The sequence below is a fragment of the Protopterus annectens genome, chromosome 13.part0, assembly GCF_019279795.1.
Source record: "Protopterus annectens isolate FY-2018-M chromosome 13.part0, PAN1.0, whole genome shotgun sequence".
NCBI lineage: Eukaryota > Metazoa > Chordata > Ceratodontiformes > Protopteridae > Protopterus > Protopterus annectens.
The window spans coordinates 125,890,461-125,915,071 of record NC_056747.1 but is presented as its reverse complement, the minus strand read 5'-3'; the positions used below and the strand labels follow the sequence as shown (position 1 = coordinate 125,915,071).

Genomic DNA, 24,611 nt, shown 5'->3' with positions numbered 1-24,611 from the left:
TTTAATTGCTTATGGGTGGGGAAAGGAAAACACAAAAAGACAGACTTCACCTGCAAGCATATGCTATAACAACCCCCACTGAGAGTTTGTGTAATCTGACCTGCAGTTTGCTAACAGGGCTGTTTGAAAAGTCTCTAGATGAGCATGTGACTTTCACACAGCACAAAAATGTAAACAAAGTCTTCTAGCAAAAATCTGAATGCCCCTTTAATAAATAATGTTAGTACCAAACTGGTTAATTTTCCAAGACAAAATGAAATACTAATATAAAAGCAAGTACATCTTTGGAAAATCAGACACAGATAAGAGAAACACTGACACATAGCCAGCGAATAGTTATTATAAACAAATTAATAATAAATACAGGCTAGAAACAAAAACAAAGAACTGGTTGAATTGCTAATGGACCTGTTCCTGCAATGTAAATTTCACACCCTGCAGCTACCCAGGAGGGGGAGGAGCTACTTTCTTTTGCGTCAGGAATATACAGCCTCACCAGGTGGGGATTTAATCAGTCTTCAGGGTATGTATTTGTGTTTTCATTTGAAAATACTTCAGAGTAACACTGAAGTTATCAGCTCTTTCAAGAGGTATGTTACTTCCATTTGTTTGTTGTTATTCATTTAAAATGGTAAATTCCTGGCAGCAGTCTGTTCGCACCCTTTCTTGGAAGAGTGTAATACCAGGTGCTGTTTTCTCGCATGTTTGATGACTGGTGTAGACTGTGTTAGTGCTTCCTGAAACATTATGCATTGACTGTTTTGTCAAACTTTTGTCAAACTGTTCTGGTAAATGCAAAATATAAATTTTTAGTGCTAGAGATCTGGGTTGTAACTTTACTGGGTTTCCATGGAGTGGTTTCATTTTATTATGTTATTTAAAAAATAAATGAGTGTACTAATAAGCAATGACAGAATTCTTGGTTCTTATTATAGAATAAGGCAAATTACATCAGAGCATTGCCCAATTAGTAGGTGTTATGGACCAGAATATATGTTAATACCAGTATACATTTAAAATCTCATTGCCTTTGGTTCTGGCAACTTGAGCATTTGTCTGTACATATACTGTAATGTATACTGAGATAGCTCATGACTGTACAATGATTTCAGTGTGTGATAATGTTTGTCACCAAGGCTGGGACAGTTTTTATTGTTTTTAAGTCCTACAGCAATTATTTTTCTTTTCAGCTACAGCATTATTAATGCCGGCTAGTGTGCTGACCAACTGTCCACCTTTTGCAATTAACCTCCATAACCAATTTTTAAATACTACCCCCCCCCCCCCAAAAGTGTGTGTGTGTGTGGGGGGGGACACTCAGATGAAACATGTGCATTTACATCTAGAAAGCGACAGTAATTCCTTGATCTAGCTGAGCACTTTTCAGGTGAAATGAAACCTGATACAGCTGGAGTTTGTCTGGCAGGAACTGCTCAGATGAAACATGTGCACTTACGTCTAGAAACCGATAGTAATTCCTTAATCTAGGTGAGTGCTTTTCAGGTGAAATGAAACCTGATACAGCTGGAGTTTGTCTGGGAGAAACTTGGAAGGGATCTGTCTCCAATTGCCATGGGCTTGTGATACTCCCCCAGCCACCCCTACCCCTCTTACAGCAGGCTGTGTCCTGCAGTTCTTGCCCCATGGTGTGGACTACAGGAGTAGTGTTAGTGGGCAGTAAGTTTCATACACCTCAGTGAGTTAGTGTATACACTTGTTAACAAAGCTCGCCAGCTCCTGTACTTTGCAGAAGCAGCCTGTCTGAAATCTGTTAATTGTGGAATGTAACAGGTTTCACAAACTCCAGAAAAGTGTTGATTCCTAAAACGTATAACATCTGATTTTTATTTTTTTATTTTACCAAATTACCATCACTCATTTCTCTCAACTGTGCAGAGTTTAGTAGAATTTTAAATTATTGCCTCCATATTTTTGGTCTGTTCCTTATAAAATTCTTGGTTTGCTGGCAAATGATTGAGGATTGAAATCACTAAGTAATGAAGGCATTTGCGTTTCAGACTTCATATCCTTTAGAAGATTTATGCTACTGCAAAACCTGTTATGCCAATCTAGCAACCTTCTAAGTTTGTAAGAGAAGTATTTAAAATTTAAAACCTTCAGAATAATTTACTTAAACAGTTACAATAAGTAGGCAAAAAAAAAAAAATACACATGCGCACACACAAAGTAAGCGTAGTAAAATACATATTGAATATATATCTACATCTCTCTCTTATTTATATATATATATATATATATATATATATATATATGTGTGTGTGTATAATTTGAATGAAAAGTCAATGTTTTTTCATTGGTGGTATGCAGCTTTCTGGTATCTGAACAAGCAAGCAATTGCAACTTGTTCAGGTGTGAATAAACTTTCTGTTTTCATACACTTAAAAGGGTATATTCAACAATTGTCATAAATATCAAGGTATATGTAAATTAAAAAAATATATATAAGCTAAAGTAAACATTGGAAGGCTTTTGTATTTCAACGGAATGATAGGTGTGACTGTAGTCCAAACCGTTTCTCTATATTTATTTTCTGCTCTGATACTGATTTATATATTATAAATCTATTTAAAACATGAGTCTTAGTCTCATGGTTAAATTGATGGAACAGTAAGAAAAATGTGTGACACGTACCTTTCAGCCTCTTAACACAAGAAATCTGGACAAAAATCCAAAAATAATGGGGGGGATTAATCCCAGAAAATAGGGACAGATTTTAAATATTGCTCTTATAAACTTAGAAAGATGCTAGAATAACAGGGTTTGTGTTAGTATGCATTTTCTGAAGGATACAAAGTCTGAAACTCAAATGTATGTAGTTATTTAGAGACTTCAATACTCAGTAATTTGGCAGAAAACCACAAACTCTATGAGGAACAGATCAAAAATATAAGGTAAAAATATGAACATTCTGCGAAAATCTGAACAGTTAAGAGCTATGACACAAGAATGAAGTAAAACATTCTAAACCAACAATTTCCTAATGCTGAGTTCTTGGTTGCACGTTGTATTAACTGTGCCTCTACTTTGACTAATTGTTGTGAGCTTCTTTATTTACTGCAGAGGTGATTGCATATAGCAAGCGAATGTATACTTTTTTACACTGTAATGGAATGATTTAAAGATATGGCAATGTTTATTGAAAGCATTAGATTCTTGAAGCAATATGAAGTAATGCTCTGTGTCATTTTTTCAAATAGCTTGTTTACTCTTACCTTAATTCTACATATTTTGTATTTTTAATTGGTTCATTTTTTCCATCATTAAGACGTGTGTGTGTGCACCCTCAGTGATTCCACTACTAACAGACAATTGTGTTATTTGTTCATGGGCCACAGGAGCTGGGTGCTTCCAGAATGGGCAAGAGCCATGCAGCCCATCTGGTCCATCCCAGGAGTGCCAGTCAGATCGCCATACCTCGGTGGTAGTCATGTGGTAGGGAGCAAGCCAGCCTGATTGTCATTGGGGGAGGGGTTGCATACCTTCTCCCTAAATCGGGGACAAATTTTTAAGTATTGCTTGTTATAAACTTAGAAAGTTGTTAGAATAATAGGTTTTGTATTAGCATGCATTTTCTGAAAGATATGAAGTCTGAAACTCAGATATATGTTATTTAGTAACTTCAATCCTCAATGACTTGCCAGGAAACTGCAAAATTTATTGGAAACAGACGAAAATATAAGGCAAAAATCTGGCAGTTGAGATGTATGGAAAGCTGGAAGAAGTAGTGAAAATTAACTATTTTTTATATTTTTCTTTGCATCTTAAACCATTTCCCCAAATGATTGTTAATACATTTTGCTAATACCATTTCCCTAATTTCAGAGAGAAATGAAACCATCCTTTCATTACAACTTGATCTTATACTCTGTACTCCTCAATTATTCACAAAACCAGCTTCCCAAATTGAGCTGGCTTATGTATAGAGGAATTTATTCTTTTAGCTTTTTTTCTGCCATCCATTTAATCTTGTGAGTTTGTTTATCTCTTATCCCATGTCTTGTGAAACAAATGCAATTTATGTGTTCTGCAATTTCCTCATGTCAGTTTTTTGACTGATAATCCCAGCAAATATCCCTTTCAGAACCCACCACTGTATAGCACTAAAAGGCCTAAATTGGTTAGAACTACCCCATCAGCTAACATATGCACAGCTTCTTACCAGCTATAGAATTATTCAACATCCATCTGCTTGTCCAGCACTAAATAATATTATCCACAACTATGTTCCCAATCAGTCGTTATGATCCAATGACCAAAAACTTCCATCTGTCCACATTGTCTATAGTTGTACCATGTTGCTAAAGCCTGGAATTTCTTAACTGTATCCATCAGGTCTATACCCCATTCCTGTCCTTCAGAACCATTCTGAAAGTTTCCTGGCCAAAAGCTGGCCCTGTTCTTGTTCATCTCCAGGATAATTATATCCCTAAATGTGAACAAATACCTGTTCATACCTTGCATCTCCTTAACTCTCCCATCTTGATCATTGTACTAACTTACCTTTAATTTCTCTAAATAAAAAGTCATTGTCATATACAGTAACTTATCTATTCTTAACCAATGTTTTTATATTATGTCTAAGTTGGTTTGAGTATTTAAATTGTAGATGTCTTTTGTATTATTTCTGAAGATTGTAAAGTTATTGTTCTTAAAATGTTTTGTAATACTTTAAAGCTTCTCTCCTTGGGCCTCCGCTGAAAGTGAGCTCCTACCCAACAGGACTTTTCTGGTAATCACATGTCAATAAATAAATAAATATAGTTTGTCTTGTGGTTGAGCTAAAAAGCATGCCAGATTTTGCTAGGAAGTCTTCCTGAATGGTTTAAAAGGACTGTAGGGAGGGTAGTGACTTGATACCTATAGGTAAGGAGCTCCAGGCCTTAGCAATGTGGTATGAGCACAGGAGATGCCCAGCAGATTTGATCAGTTTGTGGACAGAGAGAAGTTTTTGTCAGTGGATCATAATGACTGAATGGGAACGTAGATGTGTAAAATGGTATTTGGTGCTGGACAAGGAAAATATTTTGTAGAGAATGGTAAGATTACTGTAAGGCAAAAGTTAGTGATGCCTGTTAAATTTCATCCTTTGTGCAGAGGGGTAATGTGCATCTTTTCCCAGAGAGAGACTGAGGGTAGGGAATGTGGGATTCCTAGATTGATGTATTTATAATGATATGGGCAGGACATGCAATGCCATTGGCTGTTATTTTAAGATGATCACTTGGAAGTTCATTGGTCGAGGTAGGGCATAGTCTGTTTAGTTTTATATCAGGTACAGGCACAGGTTTGAACATGAAAGTGGATGTCGTGGTAATTGTCTTTTGGGCAGAGCTGCGATTAGATGTTGAGGAATCCTTGGTTAAGGACGCTATACCATGAAATAAGAATTGAATTCTATTGCAATTTCAAGTGATGAGCTAGTTGGAGAGGGGTTAGGGTAGAATTTTTGGCCAGGATGTAAGACTTCTTTAATAGTTGACCCAAATTTCTTTAGGGTGCTATTGTTCTGAATGTTGTTATAGTATATTTTTGTCTTCATTTATTTGCATTTTAGTACAGATGTGGAGCATTCCGAAGTTTTTGAGATAGAGGTGGTTTATATTTTTGCCATTATTTCCAAACTCTTCTCTGTCTTGCATTGGCATTCCACTCTTTTGGATAGCCAGATTGCATTATTTGTTTTTAATGTTCAATGTGTTAGAAAACAAATTCACAGCCTAGAAAGTCTTCAGAGTTTGGAACTGGTGTACCCTGATATAAATACTCTGTCCTACCCAAACAAAGGTTCATAGGTAAGTACTAGGCTATCTGCCCAAGGGCATTTATAAGCCTAGCCAGAATGTGTTGGCTTTCGCCACCCCCTTAGATTAGTTCCCTGTGCCTGTGACCAGCAGAGCCATTAGTTCCCTGCACCACTGTCCAGCAGAGCCACTGCAGTGATCCCCTGGGTACATTTTCTGTTTCCCATCCACCTGTCAAGGTTTCTGTTGAAGAGTGTTAGTGAGGGGCTCTGCCTGATGTATATTGGAATCCTGTTCCAAAGCATGGGGGAGTCTCTGGGACAGGAATCTATCCCTCCAGCATGTCCTGTTTATCGTTGTGGTGAGGTTTACATCTCTAGAGTGCTCTCCGGGATTTGTTTTTTTTTTTAGGTGGAGCATGTCCATCAATTCTGGGTTGGACATGGTCAGGCAGAGATCGCCTCTGAGTAAGCGGTAAGCAACCGAGCACAGCTGCAGTTTCTTGAGTCGGGCTGCATAGGGCATCTATTTGAGGCCAGTAATCCTCTTAGTGAGGTACTTTTGTGATCTTTCCAGCTGTTGCAGGTGTCTTGTAAGGTACATCCCAAATGGGGCATTGTATTCTATGATGGTACATCCCAAATGGGGCATTGTATTCTATGATGGGCCTAATGAGTGATGAGTAGAGAGGCACAATAAACTCTTTTGTTCTAGATGCGAACCCTTTTGTGATTAGGTGGACCACATTGAAGGATTTTCTAACCACCTTGGCAATATGATTATCAAAAGAGAGATTACTATCTACTTGGGTCCCCAGATCCCCTATTACATTTTCTGTATTTAGGGGACTACCACCTATGTGGTAGTTCGTGGGTACTTTGTCTTTTCTAAAGGGGATGACTATGCACTTTTTGGCATTTAGCTTGAGGCCATGATTTTGACACCAGGTATCCGTCTCAGTGAGACCCATCTGGAGGGTGTCTGCATCAGCCAGAGAATCAATTATGGCCCCTAGTTTGCAGTAGTCTGTGAACTTGGTCAGCCATAGTCCTCCTATGCTTGCCTGTACCTCTGAGAAGTATATACTGAACAGGAGGGGGTCCTAGGACTGAGCCCTGGGGGACGCCACTTATAACCGGTTTTGAGTCGGACATAGGGCCTGCAACTCTCACCATGTGGGTTCTATCCATGAGCCAGTTAGCAACCCATCTTGTGACATAGGGGTTTATGTTCAAGCTGGTGAGCTTGTCTATAATACTAGAATGGGGAATGGTGTCGAAAGCCTTTGCAAGGTCTAGGTAGGCTGTGTGGACCTCCTTTCCCTCGTCTAATGCCTTGGTAACCATCTCAAAGAAGTCCACCAGGTTTAGGAGGCATGATCTGCCCTTAACAAAGCCAAACTGGGTAGGGTCCAAGGTTTGTAGGTTTCCAATGTCTTTGTTAATGAGTTCCATGATGATGCATTCCATAGCCTTGCAGACCAGGTTAGTCAGGCTTATAGGGCGATAGTTCCCGGGGTCCATTTTGGCTCCCCCTTTGTGGAGTGGGATAACTGTTACTGTGCGCCACTCTCCGGGTATGTAGCCTGTAGAGAGGCTGAGTTTGAACAATGTGTTTAGGTGAGGGGGTTAGTTCATTTTGAAGCTCTTGTAAGACACAGCCTGGGACTCTGTCCGGTCCCATTGAAGCTGTATTTTTGGCTTTGGATAGGCTGTTTTAACCTATGTGTTGGTGATTGGGGCCTTACATTCTTCTGGTATGGTTTTGGGCCCTTTAGGGGGTGAGAGGGGGGTGAAGTTTGCACTAAACCTGTCTGCCAGAATGTTGGCAATATCAGTCGGTTCAGTGTATTTTGTGCCATTCTGCACTAACTCAGAGCAGATCTGAGAGTTTTCACATAGGTTCTTGACATAGCTAAAGAACGCTTTTTGGTTTTCTTTGGAGTCCTTGTCAATTTTTCTTTCGAAACTAGCCTTGGATGATTTAATGAGGGATCATAGTTTCTTGCTGATACTGATCAGGGATGTCTTCCCTTCTTGGGATTTTACTCTTTTCTGTACTAGTTTCCTCCTTCTATTGTATAGCTTGTTTATGGCAGGAGTCCACCAGACTGGTTTCCTTTTCTTGGAGGAGTGAGTCTTGGTTTTACTTGGGATGGCACGATCCATGTATTCCTGCAGATGCTCATAGAGTGCTTTTGTAAAGGTTTCAGCAGCTTGGACAGCATTGTCCTTTAGCATGGGGGCTGTGAACCTTTCCACCTTGGTCTTAAGTAATGTGCAGTTTGCTTTTGAAAAGTTTTTCATGGTGGTTTCCTTGATTGGGGGTGGGGGCAGAATGTGGATATCCAGAGTGATTAGTCTATGGTCTGATTTAACCAGCAAGGGGTTGACCTCCGGTGTGGAACACCAGTCGCCCATGTTGGTGATGACCAGGTCAAATATGTTGTTCCCTCTGGTGGGGGTGTTGACCAATTGATCCAGGGCATTCGAGTTTATAAATTCTAGGAAGCGTTGGGCAAGGGAGTTAGTACTTGAGTAGTTTTCCCAGTTTATGTTTGGGTAATTGAAATCAACCAGTATTAGGGTGTTTGGTAGGATCTTCCTTAATATTTCCCAGTGTCTCCAGAAAACTGGAATGGGGGTCCTGGGCCATGGTGGATGATCTGTAGCACAATACAATTTGGATTGCAGTTTTGCCCGTTGTTAGTTGCACATGGATGATCTCTGATGCATTGTGCTGCACCACTAACCTGGAGGTGTGGGTATCCTTGATGAATACGGATACACCCCCACCTTTTGTGTTTCGGTCCTGGTTCTGTGGCCGAAAGGTATGAGTTATAGCCTAGTAGTGCTGGAGTGCTCTCAGGAGCCTTAAATCAGGTTTCTGTTACTGCACAGATGTCGATGTTCTCCATACTGAGGAGTGCCTTGAGTGTGTGCATTTTGAGGTTTAGACTTCTGGCGTTGAGTAGCATTACCCTCAGTTTTTGGTTACTTGTGCTATTTATGGTGGTGGGTTTGTCTTTTTTTGAGCCTTGCCTAAAAAAGGCAAGCATCTAATCCTTTCTCAGTGTTCTAGTTGATCAATTCTCCTAATTAAGTGGGGTCATATTTTAGAGCCCCCCCCAAAAAAGAAAAGTATTGTAAAACTTTCATTTTAACATCTGGTAATTTAACGATAAAGCGATTGTTGTTCCTAGTATCTACCTGATTCCCTTTATCTATTCCAGCGCTTGCATCATGATATTTACTATAAAAACATTTATGAATTACCACTAACTCTTCCCTTACCAGTCTATACATAACAGAGCATAGAGAATTCCTTTAATCTCCTATTGTGTCCTACCCTCTCAGTTAGTTATTTTGTCTACTGAAAAATTTCTGAATCTTTTCCAATCTTTCAAGTTGTCTGTAATTGAGCATCCAAACAGGGGCACCATATTCCATTATAGGGCTTATTATTGCTTTATATACGAGCAATGAGACATCCTTTCCCCTGCTCACAATAGTTCTAAATGTGTTCCTGAGCTCACAATTAACATCTTCTAATGATCTATAATAGATTCCCTTCAAAATGTATATGCTTATCAAGTACAATATCTGCTTTCCCTATTTAGAAATTAATAACATAAGGACAACAATTATCTTTTCCATAATGCACTGCACACATCTTTTTGATATTAAATTTCAAAACCCTAAGCAGTTGACCATAAAAATTATTCATCCAAATGTCCTTGTAATTCATAACAGTCATTTATACATATTAGACCAAAAGCACAGGGTTGAAGAAACGGTCAAAAACCACAAAAAAAACACACCGGCGACTGGAAAAAATAAAAATATTTTATAAATATTTTATTTTCTCCAGTAGCTGATGTGTTTTTTTGTAATTTTATATATATTACCAATGAAGCAACTTTTGAATCCTCCACATATTGACAACCATACCTTTTTGGAACCTGGAAAGCTTGCCATAAATATTCCAGAAAGAACCGGTTCCAGCACAGAACCTTGAGGGTCACCAGCATTAAGCATTTTTACCCTAGGTAGTTTTACCAGTTTTTTACACTATAAGATCAGTAACTTAGCTATTTTTTTAGTTAGTCAAATTAAACTTTATTGTCATTTATTTCTAGACATGCGTAGCCCAAACGAAATTTCGTGCATCAGCTCAATTCCTGAGATTACAAAGTAAAGTAAAACAGCACATACAAGTAGAGGAATAAACATAACTAACAAATACAATACTACTCCCAATACACATATGAAAGAGCAGAGACATTTACCAAGACTCATATATGAAAAGAATACCCTCCCCTGAGTTAAATTAACTACCCTATTTAAAGTAACACAAAACACACTACAGATTGAACAATGGCTAAGTTATTTGTCTAGTATTGCACTTGAGTGGGTTAAATAATAGTGACTATGGATATAATAAATAAATATTGAACTTACCTGGAATATATATGAATATATATTGGACAAAAAAACTGACAACATGTGTCCAGACCCCTGGGACTAGTACCTGAGTTCAGAAGTCTAATCACTTTGGGGTAGAAACTGTTATTTAATCTTGTTATTGAATAGTTATCCATTTCACAGGATAATTGATTACTAGTGCAATAATTCTGTGGTGTGGAGCAGTCTCAGAGGTCTTAGTCATATCAAGGCAGACTGCATCAACTGGCATCCCCGTTTTTAAACATTCCATAAGTAATGATGTCATTGTTTGTTTTTTTTTTTTTTTTAAATAGGATGACATTATTTTTACTAGATTCTTTAAGATCATTAAGCATTGTTTTGGAGGTCTATAAAACTAGCATATCTTAATTACTGACTTTTTAGGGTTAATATTGTCTGATATTATCTCACACTTTTCACAACTTTCAATTATTTTCGAAGTTCACTTCTTATTTACGGAGATGGAAAATCCACTCTCCCCTTTCATATTGCCTGATTTTTTAAAAATTTCTCCCAGGTCTTTTGGGTTTCTAATACCATCATGGGAATGGACACCATTCCTAAGTATGGTTAAAGGTCATGAAATTAGTATTGTTTCAGTCTTTCATGTTAGCCAGAAGTGCTCTTAACAGCATCTACAATGTACCCAGTAATAACTCCTTCAGCAAGTTGTATGGAGTTCTATATAATGGTAACGTGTCTAACTACGATTGTAAATTCTTTCTTTTTTTTATAAGACTGTTTGCTCATACTACTATTGGGACAGTCTGGGTATCCTTCTTCCACATTGCCCTTGTTTCTGCCTGCAAATCCTGGTATTTTATGACTTTGTGTCAATGATCAAGTCTACTTTTGTCTTCTTTTCATGGACCACTATATCTGTTTTTCTCTCATCTAGTTTTTGAACTGTTGTTAATGGGTGATCCCATGTGATGTAGACTTCATTTTCTATAATGCTTTGTGGCTTATGTTTCCAATGTTTTTCAGCTACATCAATACCATAATGTTTGCACAATCCCCAATGCAATAGTCTTGCCACATTATTATGCCTTTCAGTACGCAGTCCTTCTGCCATTAGTATAGCATAACCAGCAACAAGATGGTGCAACTGTTTCCATTTCTGTTTTACAGAACCTACATTTGTCGATTTCTCCAACATGTTCAATGGACTTTGTAAACAAATGTGTATGTAGTCCACTATCTTGGGCTGCCAATATTAAGCATTTGTCTTTTGGTTTAAATTCACCTCTCCTTAACCATTCATGTGTTCAATCCTGATCAACATGAGGTTGTTCCAAGAGTTTTCTATACTTGCAACTGTATTTATGCATCATAAATTTTCCACATTTCTTGCCTTCTTATCTGATCCTTCACCTTATAGTCTTTATTTTGTTTTATTGGCACATTCATTTGCTGCCCAATTTTAATCTACTTCTGGTCTGATTTCCATTTCCGCTTTATACCGATATGTCTATACTAAATTAAGCAGGGAAGTCATCTTAGACTTACTCTCCTCATGTTTCAAAACTTTCACTACATTTGGATCTTGTGAGGTCAGCAGATATGTATGCAGTCCCAAGATTTCAGATCTATACACATAATCAATTTGGAGGAGGCCCATACCCCCTTCAGAACAGGGAATATATAATCTTGGTATGCACTGATTTTTATAAATCATTTGATGAGCATGAAGCATCCTTCTTGTCCTGTCCAATCTATCCAACACCTCCTGGGGCCAGTCAATCACTCCAAAACTGTAAGTTAGGACAGGAAGAGCAAATTAGTTTATAGCCTGGACTTTGTTCCTATATGTCAAATGTATTTTCAGTATTAATGTAAGTTTTCTAAAATATTCCTTACTAAGTTTTATTCACATTTCTTCATGTTTTATTGTTGATCCTTCATCAATTCCCAAATATTTATACACTCCCTCACATTCTTTTTTCCAAACTGATGTTTTCTTGGTGCTGCAGCTGCACATTTATCAAGACCAAATGGTATTCTTATATCACCTGAAAAAAGTTTTGACTACTTCAGGTGATTTCAGTTCCTCATCTGATGAACTATACAGTTTTAAATCATCTGCAAAAAGAAAAGTCTTTACACTTTGTTGTTTTCTAGGAGCCTAATTGCAGCCATCACCTAATCTGTTAAGCAGACAGTTTAATGGGTTATGGGCAAGACAAAAGAACAGTGGTGGTAGAGTCACTCTAGAATTTTTATTGCTGGAATAATAATTTGTCCTTTATCATGGTTTATCAGCAAAGTGGTTTGCCACTGTTCCATTGTTGTTGTAATGTAATTGATCAGTGTAGGATGTTGTTAGAAAATATGTATTAATGTGTGTATTAGTGCTTTTAGAAAGCCCAAAAGGGTTAACACATTTATTCTATTTCATACTGCATAAATCCATATAAACTGCGAATGCTTTCTGACCTTGTATTTTGTCAGCACAGTTAAAATCTTGTTTATGTCTTAGGAAATTTATTGAGAAGCAGATGATTTTCTGCTAGGTCAGGAAAATAATGAATAGAACAATACTGCTTTTTATAATGTTATTAAACTTAGACAATTAGCCCTGTCTGTGCTATGAGAACATACACAGCTGCAGGAAGAATAGATAAGTAGAACAAAGACTGCTTGAAGAATATGAACTATAATCTGTGTTTGCTTTGTGCTTGAATAAGCAGAGTACCTTGAAATGTAACACAGCACTGTAGAAATAATTGTAACTAGCTAGTGGTCTTCGAGGCCATGTTATCTTTCAAGAAAAGTTTCTCATAAATCTAGAAATGTAATGTAATATCAGCAGAAAATATTGAACAACATCTGCTGTGAAAAACAATATTGTAGGCTTATATTTGATTACGTCAGCTTCAGAAGGCAATGTCTTGTAAAACAGTATAAGAATGGCTTTATTTCCTGTTACAGACCAGACAAACTCTGTATTTTTGCATGCATGTTTTTGTCTCCTTGCCGCAAGAATTAAAGTGCCTTAACCTGAACCTTATGTGTATTGGTCTTTGAAGTTTTTTCCTTTGACAGATGTATCTTATACATTTTTAAGCAGTCTTTTATCCATGAATGTGGGATACTGTCAAATGCTATTTTTTGTAGACTATCTAAGCCATACTTAGATTCTTCCCATTTTTTGAGTTCTCCGTTATGACTTCGTTTAACAATAAATGATCCTTTATTCCATTTGACTTTTTTATTACCCTTGTGTTCTATTGCTATGATTGAGTTTTCTTCTAAAGTGCTATAAACTCTGTTGGCATCAAGTCCAGTATATAGTTCATACATCATTTGAAGGCAAGTTATTATTCTATAGTTTTTAGGATAACTTGCAGGTTCACTCTTAAGTAGGAGCATTGCTTCTCCTGTTAACCAAGCTGGTGTCTGTTCAGGGTGCGCATATAAATAGTTATTCATCATGGCTAAATCTTCATGCAAAGATATTACTACTTTTAGCCAAAAGTTAGGTACTGCATCTAGACCTCGGTTTCAATTAAGAGCTTTTCTTAACTTTTCTTTCAATCTCTCTGGTCATCACTTCATACAATTGCGTGTCCTCTACTTTTGAACTTCTTATTCTTTCTTTTACTTCTTCTATCCATTTATGATCTTTGTGTTCCACAGAGTCTTCATATATGTTTCTCTAAAATGTATCTATTTCTTTTTTGGTGGTCTTGCAATTCCTTTTACCTTGTTTCCCAATTTTCTATAATACTTTTTGGGGTCATCAGTAAATTTCTTATTCTGTACTTTTCCTTTATATTTATCTGTGTACCTTCTAGGTTTTTCTGCCTGCGCTGATATTTTTAGTTTATTATTTGCAGTAGTGTAAGATAAATCCTGATCTGTTATAGTAATGAGCATTGCTTTTATCACGTCTATCTTTCTGAGTATTTTTGTTGATCTGTTTCCTCTTGTATACTGTTCTAACAGTGACACTTCTTGTCTTAATTGCTTTATAGTTTTCTCTATTCAATACTTCCATGACAGCACTTGATTTCTCCCCTTCCTTTCACTTACTTCTTGTGGTAAGACTTTATCTGTTATTAATTTAGCTGCGCAGTAGTATATATCTTTTTTACTTTTGTTATATCACATGAATCTCTATGGCCAGTTCTAATCACTGTGTTAATTTGTTTATCAAACTTCTAACTTTTTTGGTTATATTGACCTTCTGTAGTCCATTTTCTTCGATAACCTAATATATCTGTCCATCTCTATTAAGTCAAGCAATGCTTCTCTTGGGCTCTTTTTATTCTAAACTGAGGGCACATTCTTTGTTCTCCATTTCCTGTGGGCATTCTAAAGAACATTCCAGAGCATCTTCCTGTGCCATGCTTTCTTCAGTTTTATCCTGTGTCATCCATTGCTCTTTCATATGGGAATTCACTGTCCTATCACTCCAGAACATTGACTGTGTCAAGAGTTGTCACAGTTTCCTGTTCCTTCCTTGCTGTCCCACTCTAACTGAACATTTGTACTGGCTTCCTGTGGAAGTCTCCAAAGTATCTTCATATGGCAATTGCTCAGATGCTTCCTGCTCCACTGGTTTCTCCTTAGTTTAGGCGTCCATTGCTCTATCCTGCTGCAATGTTATCTGAGTTAAGTTTTCTAAACTAAATCCTTTACTTTGCAGGTAATCCTTAAACTCAGTTTCTATTTCTTTTAACTTCTCCATTACTAATCCTCTTTGTTTTTTCTTATTTTTTTGTATTGTAAAATTTTCCATGTCTGGATGCCTTTGCGTGTATTTCTCTTCAAAGATCTTTGGTGCTGCTCTTTTTGTATTGATTAATTTGGCTGTTTTCCTTTGCATAACTGTTGTACCATATCAGATACCTTTATCTTTCCCATGACCATATTTGTTTTTTATACTTTTCAAAACTGTCTAGATTTTGTTCTTTATATTTTTGCACTTCCTCAGTAGCTTCTTTTTCCAAATGGCCCAAGGTTTCTTGGTCTATGTAATGTTTTTCACCAGTCTGCTGTGTGTCAATGAACACAATTGTTTTATTTGAAGCTTCTGACAGTTTTTCTTATGCAAGTATTTTTTTTTCCTGTAGCTCCCACTGTATTTCACTGTATGGTTAACAGACTGCACTTGTCCAATACACCACAAGGTGGAGTTCCTTTTCATTTGATATAAGAGTGTGAAACAAAAGTGAAAGAGACGAGACTGAAACAGAGGGTGAAGGAATAAGGGGCCTTGCATTAAAGCCAGATTTTTCTGGTGTCTAGGACAGGGAAGTGAAGTAGCAGATCATGTCTGTCCTCCTCTGAAAACCTGGTATGGTGGTCTATGGAATCAGGAGGGAAGTCTGGAACCAGTAGTCCCACACCTACATCTGATCAGCAAGGACAGGAATACTGTTGGGCCTATTTATAAGGAAGCCATTTTCGATTACCAGATGGCTGTTGGGTGATTTTCTACATTTCTCATCAGTGGACCTGCAGTGCCTGACATCCAAAATATTATCGACGGAGTGATGAGAGGTTTCGGCCGCCATTTTATACTTTCATAGGATTGGCTATAGTTTTGACTGGGACTGTATGCCTAGGCTTTTTCCTTTTCCTTTTCTGAACTGAAACTGTTTAGCGTTATCTCGAAGTAGTACTGGCTGTCATTCTGTGGATCTCGTGTTACTCACCCCTCAGTGTGTATTTCCCCTTTAATGCTTTGTGGATTACAAATACCCGGGTTTTCATATGAGCTCCAACGTTGGGCCCCATCATGCCGGCACTAAGACTATAAGTAGTCCCTGACCAGTGAACAGGGTATAACAGAGTATTTACACAGTTTGATCTGATTAGAACTGATCAAGGTTATAGCTGTTGTTAGTATTGCTGCATTATAGAGTCTTTGCTGCTTAATGATATTGTATTTCTGCTCATATTTGAATGACAAGACCTCTCTTATTGAGTTCTGGGAGGTGTGATTTCACTGTATGTATACCTCATATTGCCTTATTGCTACTTTGTGCTACTGCAATAATTTGTTTGCCACTGTGCTGTTGCCTGTTAATACTAGAGTTGCCATCTAGAATAAAATCTGTTATTTGCAACTTTGGTGTGTCGGCTGTAAATAGGGGTGTCACCAGAGTCAGGTAGGAAGGTACCCGTACACTATTCAGCTACACCTGCAGGTGCGCTACATTTGGGGGCTCATCCGGGATTGCCCGCACTGCCTAGAACTCCTCCCGATTCCCCTGAACATGTGTAAAGCAACATCAGCAGCAAGATAAACCCAGAAGTAGCCTCTAAATGGTGCAAATAGCACAATGTTCAGTCAGAGCACTGCTTAGTTCTAGTGTTGCCAGGGGTCACATGGACTGACATGGAAAAACATCAAATCACAGAATCCTTACCAGTTGTAAGCCATATATTCTTATTAGACAGCACCATGGACACTATAGAAGAGAGCACACTGGCCCTATTAGAATGGAAAAATCCTCTAGTGTATGAGCATATACCTTTTGAGTGTATCAACTTCAGGTGAGAATGCAGTCCGTGTGGAAATCCCTGAGAAGTGCACTACCCCAGCAACAGAGCAAATACCTGTGGAAGCTATCCAAGTAGGTCAGAACCTTACACCAGAAACTGAAGCTTCACAGGCCACAAATACTATAGGGCCTGAAGTTTTGAATGCATTGGGAAGTCTTGTAGAAAAATGCTTAAAGCCTACACAGCCATTCACTGCATTTGGGTACCGCAAATTACATTTCTTCTCTGGAAAACAACCCACACCTCAGGGAGAGGAAGATTTTGAATTTTGGATGGATGAGGCTTCACAAGCCCTAGAGAAGTGAGATCTCACAGAAACTCAGAAGCAGCAGCAGATAGCTGAAAGTTTAAAGGGATTAGCTGCGGATACCATACACAACCTAAGGATGAGTAAGCAAGATTGCACAGCCAAGGACTATTTAGGAGTACTGCAGGATGTGTTTGGAAGAACAGAGAGGGCTGCTCACCTTTTGTATCGGTTTGAACATTGTTTCTATCTGACTACATTAAGGATGAGAGATAAGAAAGAGACTCTAACCTGTTCTCAATTGGTTAAAGAAGTATTGAGAAGTAGTACTTCGGTCTTTGCACGATGAACATGGTCATCTTGGTTATGACAGAACTCTGGGACTTGTACAAGACAGATTCTGCTGGCCATGCATGAAACAAGATGTTGAAGATTATTGTCGTACATGTCTTTGCTGCATTCAGAGAAAGATTCTGCCCACCAGAGCCACCTCATTAGGTCATATGGAGAGTAGTGGACCCATGGAACTTGTCTGTATAGATTTCCTTTGCACTGAACAGGATGAAGGCAGGATCAGTAATGTGCTGGTGGTGACAGACCACTATACCAGATTCGCTCAAGCATTTCCCATTCATGATCAGAAAGCTATTACAGTGGCAAAACTACTAGTTGAGAAGTTCTTTGTACACTACAGCCTGCCAAAAAGGATACACTCTGATCAAGGGCGTGACTCTGAGAGCAAGCTTGTCCACAAACTTCTCACTCGTTTGGGAATTCAGAAAAGTTGCACCTCTCCTTGTCATCCTCAAGGGGATCCTCAGCCTGAGCATTCCAACAGAACTTTATTCGACATGTTGGGAACGCTATATGCTGAGAAGAAGAATCAATGCAGTAGACATGTAGCCACAGTGGTGCATGCATACAACAGTACTAAAAATGATGCTACATGATTCTCGCCTTACTTCCTAATGTTTGGAAGAGAAGCTAGTCTTCCTGTTGATTTAATCTTTTGGAGTCCCAGCTGATGATAAGCCAGTGCAATCTCATGGCAGTTATGTGGAGAGACTCAAGAAGAACCTCAGACAGGCATATGAGCTGGCTGAACAATCAACAGGACAAAGACATCAGCGAAACAAGGCTCACTATGACAAGAAGGTGAAGATACATGACTTGCAACCAGGGGACAGAGTTCTATTGAGAAACGTGGGCCTGCAAGGAAAGCATAAACTAGCTGACCATTGAGGATCTGAGATCTACATAATTTGTTCTCAGCTACCTAACATCCTTGTCTACAAAGTCTGCCATGAGGGGAAAGAAGGACCCATCAAAACCTGGCACCGCAACAGCTTAAATCCTTTGGCAGAATCAGTGAGACTCATGAATCCGGAACCCAAAATGGCTCAGCGAAAACCTAACTCAAGGCAATCCAGAAGACTAAGGCGGAGAGGAAATATCATCCCAAATGTTCAAGAGCCTATGATTCCTTCTGTTGAAGGAAAGGAGGACAGTGATGATGACTGGGGTTTCAGTGGACTTTTTTAGGATATAATGAAGTTTCACTGTCCTCTGTGTGAGAGAGGGAGCTTTAAGCAGCCTACCTGTCCCTGGGGGAGTAGTTTCAGTCCAGAAATTAGTAGTTTATTGTCCAGAAATTAGTAGTTTATTGGCCATTTTGGGCTAATTTCTATCTCTTTCATTTCCCTGCTATAAAGTCCGCATTTGCGGGGTTTTGGGGCTAGTATACAGCTCCACAAGCTCCTGCCTGGTGCCCTGCAGAGTTCCATAGAAGCAGAGAGATAAAAGCAAGACTTTTGGAGTGATTTTCATTTTTCTGCATTTTCTTGCTGCCTTTAGCTAATTCCGCCTAAAACGCTGATTTTCTAGAGTTTGTGATTTAAAAAGCTTGTTTCAGCTACATATTGTACTTCTTTTACTGTCTGCACTTTAACAAAGTCATTTTTGTGTTTAAATTACCTGTTTAACTGTTGTAGGCTACACACTCAAGTGTGATAGCCATTTCTGTGCATTTAATTAATATCTAGTAGTATTTTTCCTTGTGGACTTGTTATGGATACCCAATGCAGGATATTTTCCAGTGTAACTGCATTGTTGCCAGGAGGGATATAAAGGGCAGTAATATAGATTTGTTTACATTTATTTTCAGCAAAGTAATAAGCTATGCTGAATTAAAATTTAGGTACTTTTTTTTAGGAGGAAATGTAGTGACAGGGAAATATTAAAGAAAACCAACATCTTTCTTATTTATACTGTCATTACTTATGCTATTATAGCCAGGGGGTGTAATTTCATAGTTGTTTGTGCTCGATTTAAGCCAAGTTTCACTTTTATAGCTAGAATATCAGGTTTGCATATGGTAATCCAGGCATTTAGTTCAGTAGTTGAGTTATTTATGGCAGCAAAAATTAGACTACTAGGGTGGGGGGGGGGGTTGAACATTGTGTGGTTAGAGTAATGTATGGAAGAGAATTGTGAAATCTTAGTTGTATGTACATCTGTTGTACTATGTTTGAAATTGTTACATGAGTTTTTCACCTTCAGCCCACCTTTTATCCTCCCTCAGATTTTTTTGTAAAACGCCATTCCTTCTTAACATAATTTCTTACCGCCAAAGCCCAAACAAGTCTAAAGAAAACATCTGCAGCAGCACGGGAAACAACCTCTTCAGTTTGTTTGCTTAAGACTGGATAGATCAGCATGGCAAAACTTTTTTTGTATTATCTATTGCTGTTTTACCACATACTTTATATCACAATACCTTTGCTTATTTAATTTGTTAGAGCTTTTTAAACAGGCAGCCTTTACAGTTGTTCTGCTTCCATGTTTGATTTTGTGCACAGGTGTAGGTGCACTTCATAATAACGGTAATATGTGCTGTCTAGCCACTTTTTCTTGTACTCTTTTTATTGAAGTATAAAAATAAATGACACTACAGTTTAAAAATAAAATTCAAGCCACTTTACAATTAAAAAATCTAATCCATTTGGAATTGTGTAAAGTAAGCCAAAAAAGTCACAGTTGATGGCTGTAACCCTAGTGAAAAGCAAACAAAAATGTAAATATCACACTTGTGTTTACTTAAAAGAAACTCAGTTAAGTGATTTTTGTCATAACAGATGACGTCTTCAGAACTGACTATACTATCGAAACACAATTTAAATACTGAATATGACCTGCAGTCATGTGAGCCCTTTAAGGACTGCATTAAAAATCTTTTGAATTAAAGATGAAGCTGGCATTAGATTTACAGTGTTTATAAATAATTCATATTTAATTTTTAACACCCATTTAAAGTTAATATGGTCATTAAGCCCTGGTACTAGATTTGCATTTAATTTAATCTGCCAGTATAATTTATGTAATTCTAAACCATTAATCAAGCCTCCTCTTCCCACACTAGGTACAATGCCGTCTTTTGCAAAACATGGAAATTTTGTTAAAATTTGTATGAACAAGAGTATGTTTAAAAAGTACATTTTTGTACTTTATAGTGCAAAATAATGCTGACTATTTCTGGAGCACAGTTTGTGTTGTTTTAACTATATTAACTGCATCACAGCTCAGACGTGTAACACAGTAAACTACATGGATACTGTTAGAATCATAAAAAAGTTTACAACCAAAGATAAGGGCTGTAATTTATAAAACCTGCACCATTTTCACATAGTGTATCTGAATGTATCCTTTTCTTTGATGAAAATATTCTGTACTAGTTTCTCTTTATCTAACAAAATCCAAACACTCCCCCTTTCTTGCCTACAGACATAGAGTTTGAAGCATTTACATGTAAAATTTCTCTGTTCTGGGAACATTTTCCTATTCTCTCTAACTGCATGTTTTATAGATGTACTGCCAGCACTGAAAGTAAGGTGAAAACCAATTTGAATTTATTTTGACTTTCTCTTCCATTATTTGCATTTTTTGTACTCAATTTTAATTTTCAGTAGAATTCTTATTGTCATCCCTAACAAAGGGGCATATAAGGTTTGCTTGTAAGCTATGACACTTTCCAAAATGATGACTATCTTCATAGCCCTTTGAATGAACAGATTCTGCAAATGTTCAAATTCACTCATAAATAATAATAATAAAATAAACTTGCCTATAGTCAGCCTTGAACTCCTGCTTGCTTCTAATTATGCCCTTTTAATATAAAAAGGGTGTGTATTTTTTGCATGTATAAAGACATGGCTTTGTAAATAAGTCTTAAGAGAAATTGCCATGATCAGGATGAAAAATTAATCACATTATCCAGAAAATTCACAATAGTTTTACTAATATGAAAAATAAAAGCTACAAAATCTGAACTTTGTTGAATCATGTTCAAAAAATTTAACTTCAGTATCCATCCATCCATCGACAATTCCTTTTTCCCATTTTTGCACATGGGGTTAGGGTGTCACTTCAACAATGACAATCATCTAGAGCCAAGATTTACACTGCGTTATCTATACCATTAAGCATAAGAAACCCTGCTGTAAATTGGAACAAACTAAACTTCCCCTAGAAATTAGATCCCTCAAACACCCTAAACAATTCAAATCTGCCACCAGAGATTTCCTAAAAACACAATGGTCCTGCCACTGCTTTAATCCCCCTTAAACTACTTCCCTACGCCTCAGACATTTTTTTACCTCCTCCCCTCTCACTTATCCCCTCTTTTCACATAATCTCATAAATCCTCTTTCCTTCAGGTATTAACAAAAGTCTCACTCCTGTCTTAACCTTTAATCACCCCTCACCTCCAACCTCTCTCATTTCTTCACTTTACTCCTCTACAGACTCTACTATTTTCCCAAATGAAAACTGTTTTTTTTTTTTTTATTTCATTGCTAATTAGCTTTAATGTATTGTTTTTTTACTTTGGTATTATTATTATTATAATATATTATTATGTCTACTCTTCTCTCACCCTCCTTTCCAAATTATTATGTAAAACTATACTCACCTTGTATGTATACATTTTGTGTGTGTGTGTGCGTATGTATATGTATGTATGTGTATATATATATATATATATATATATATATATATATATATATATATATATATATATATATAAAATTGTTTATTTGTGCTAATTTTTCTCTGTTTATTGAAAACTATATTTTACTGTGGAGCTTTTCTCCCTAGATGTCCACTGAAAATCGGCCTCACAGCTAAGCCAGACTATTCCCGGTCAACAAATGTAAAATAAATAAAGAGATTGCATAACATAGCTAGTTTAAAAAGATCTGACTTAAAGATATGACTTGTATAAAGAAATAATTTTTCAATTAATTTAAGACTAAATTTGTGAAAATGGGGGCTACTGCTACTTCCATGGCTATACCTTTAATCTCTTTGAAATGCATTTCTTTGAAAGAAGAAAACTGTATTTTGTAAGATTAAATTCAACACGCAACAGATATCTGTTTCGTTTGCATTATTACTTGTATGATGAACTATTACTTGTATGATGAACTAAAATGTATTTCAACAATCCTTAATGTAAAAAGGCATTTTCTGTGCAATAACATTTTAAAATACTATGCAAATAAATGGTAATCTCTGCTGTCTTTGAAACTTTTGTTATTGCTATAGGTCTGAAATGTGGATTATAGTATATTTTGTGTGTCTTGGGAATTTAAAAAAAATTTGGGCTTGTCTACTTGAAGAAAATCCTAAACATCCAAGGCTGACTTACTTAGTAACACTAAATTATTATATTGGTAACATGCACCTACTACATTTTTCCTCAATATTTCCATAAAAGTTTTCACTCTTTAGTTCAAACGTAATGAGCATATTGCCATGCTTGTTAGCTTTCATGTATCGTATGTCTTTATAATGTCTCGGGTTCATTAAAGCTGCTCTTTCTTTGTCATTCAAATTACAGAAAGTCTATCCACCAGAATTATTCTGCCTCTGTTTAAAACATCTTTCCCATAGGAGCAGGGAGTAGATGATTAAAGGTGCTAAGTTTGTAAAACAAAAAAAATCCTTAAAAGACTTGTCCTTTAAAAGTCAAAATTAGTTTGCAAACATATATTTTAAAATCTGTTACTGTGTTTGTAATACTTGTCCTCCTCAAGGTGCAATTTTAAGAATGTTTACCAAACCCTCATGCACAGCTGTAGATGAATCACAACCATCCTTATTTCTTTTTCTCTCTCTTTTTTTTTTCTCCACCCTCCCTTAGCCATCAGCTGTCCTTCCCAGCTGGCAGTTGCATTGATCCATTTAGTTCTTCCCTCTCATTATGGCTTCCACATTCCCTTGGACTAAGAATCTATAAAACTAGAAGTGGTGCCACCACCATTTTTGAGGAGGAAGTGGGTTTTGTAGTTTATGCCCTCTCCTCCTATTACTCATGCATGGAGGAAACTGGAGGAGTTGCCATATCATCGCTATGCATGCCTCTGTGCATGATTTAATCAAAGTGTAGTTTCCCCTCCCACTTGTAGGCTGTATATCAGTGTAAGGCCTAGCCCTAACCAAGGCTTCATCCACTGGAATTGTTCATGACTAGACTCTCTGCCCAAGGCTTCATCTGCTGGAATTGTGCATGGCTAGATGCTCCCACAAGGCATCATCCACTGGAATTGTGCATAGCTACATACTGCCCACTCTCCTTCTGCAGGAGGTGGGCATGCTCTACCATTTCATTAATTTCTCAGCTTGTCCAGCTTTTCTAGTGGTAGTGCTGCTAATAGAACCCCAGTTACTTTGGTAAGCCACAGAGCCAGAGAAAGAGGATGTCTTTATTCAGCCTATTAAACAAAAGTCATTAAGTAAGTAGAGATAATGCTCATGCATGCTATCACTAATAGGAAACGTATACCTCTAAAAAAAGAACTCAGAGGTATTAATGCTACATCAGCCACCTCTCCGAGATGCTATAAAAAATGTTAACATATTAGCATATAATGGTGAAAAGATGTTTTGGAGAGACTAAATATTCTATTTTCTCACATTGTTTGGAATACGTTGATGTTCATCGTGTTTCACTGTTGCAGTCATTACATTTGGGTAATCTGCTGGTAGGTTGCCCTCAGTCGGCCTGATTAACAAAGTCTTGGGTTCTGCGTCGGTTGCTGTCCCCTCTTCCATGACATCAGGTCGTCAGGGGTATAAAACATGCAGCCGACGCCATGACATCAGTCTTTCTTGCCATGCGGTGCCTGAAGCAGTTCACAAGTGCTGGTCGACCGACTCCTGAAATTTTCATTTTAGAGTTTTAGAACCGAAGTCTTCAACTAAACGCTAAGTACCCCGTTGGGGAAACTTTTTCTTGCTCCTTACCAATGTCAGTAAAAGTTAATAATTGTATTACTTGTGGGAAACAAATACCTCATAAGGATTTTCATTTGTACTGTATTCCTTGCCTAGGCCCTGACCACGACGTACCTTGCTGTCAGTTTTGTGCTTTATTTAATCAGCGCACTATCCGTCGTCGATACATTTTTTGCTTCAAAATATTTTGGTTCTCTGTTTAATTATCCAGAAATGACATCTGTTAGCCATCCGACTACTGGAATACCGAAAAAACACAAAGAAAAAGACAAAGACAAGCCATTGAGGTACAAAACTGCCGACAATGCTTCTCTTAAGCCAGTCGCC

At 37.5% G+C, this 24,611-nt stretch overlaps 1 protein-coding gene across 2 annotated transcripts in view; it reads left to right on the top strand.

The window, feature by feature from the left end:
• Positions 1 to 461: 461 nt before the first annotated feature.
• The window catches only part of LOC122817648, a 551,549-nt gene continuing 527,399 nt past the window's right edge, over positions 462 to 24,611 (top strand). Inside the window, exon 1 of one of the 2 annotated variants that reach the window (XM_044090709.1) lies at positions 462 to 523. The gene's annotated coding sequence lies outside the window, so the exon portion shown is untranslated. Of the gene's footprint in view, positions 591 to 24,611 lie in introns of both variants that reach the window. The other variant, XM_044090708.1, reaches the window with a different exon arrangement.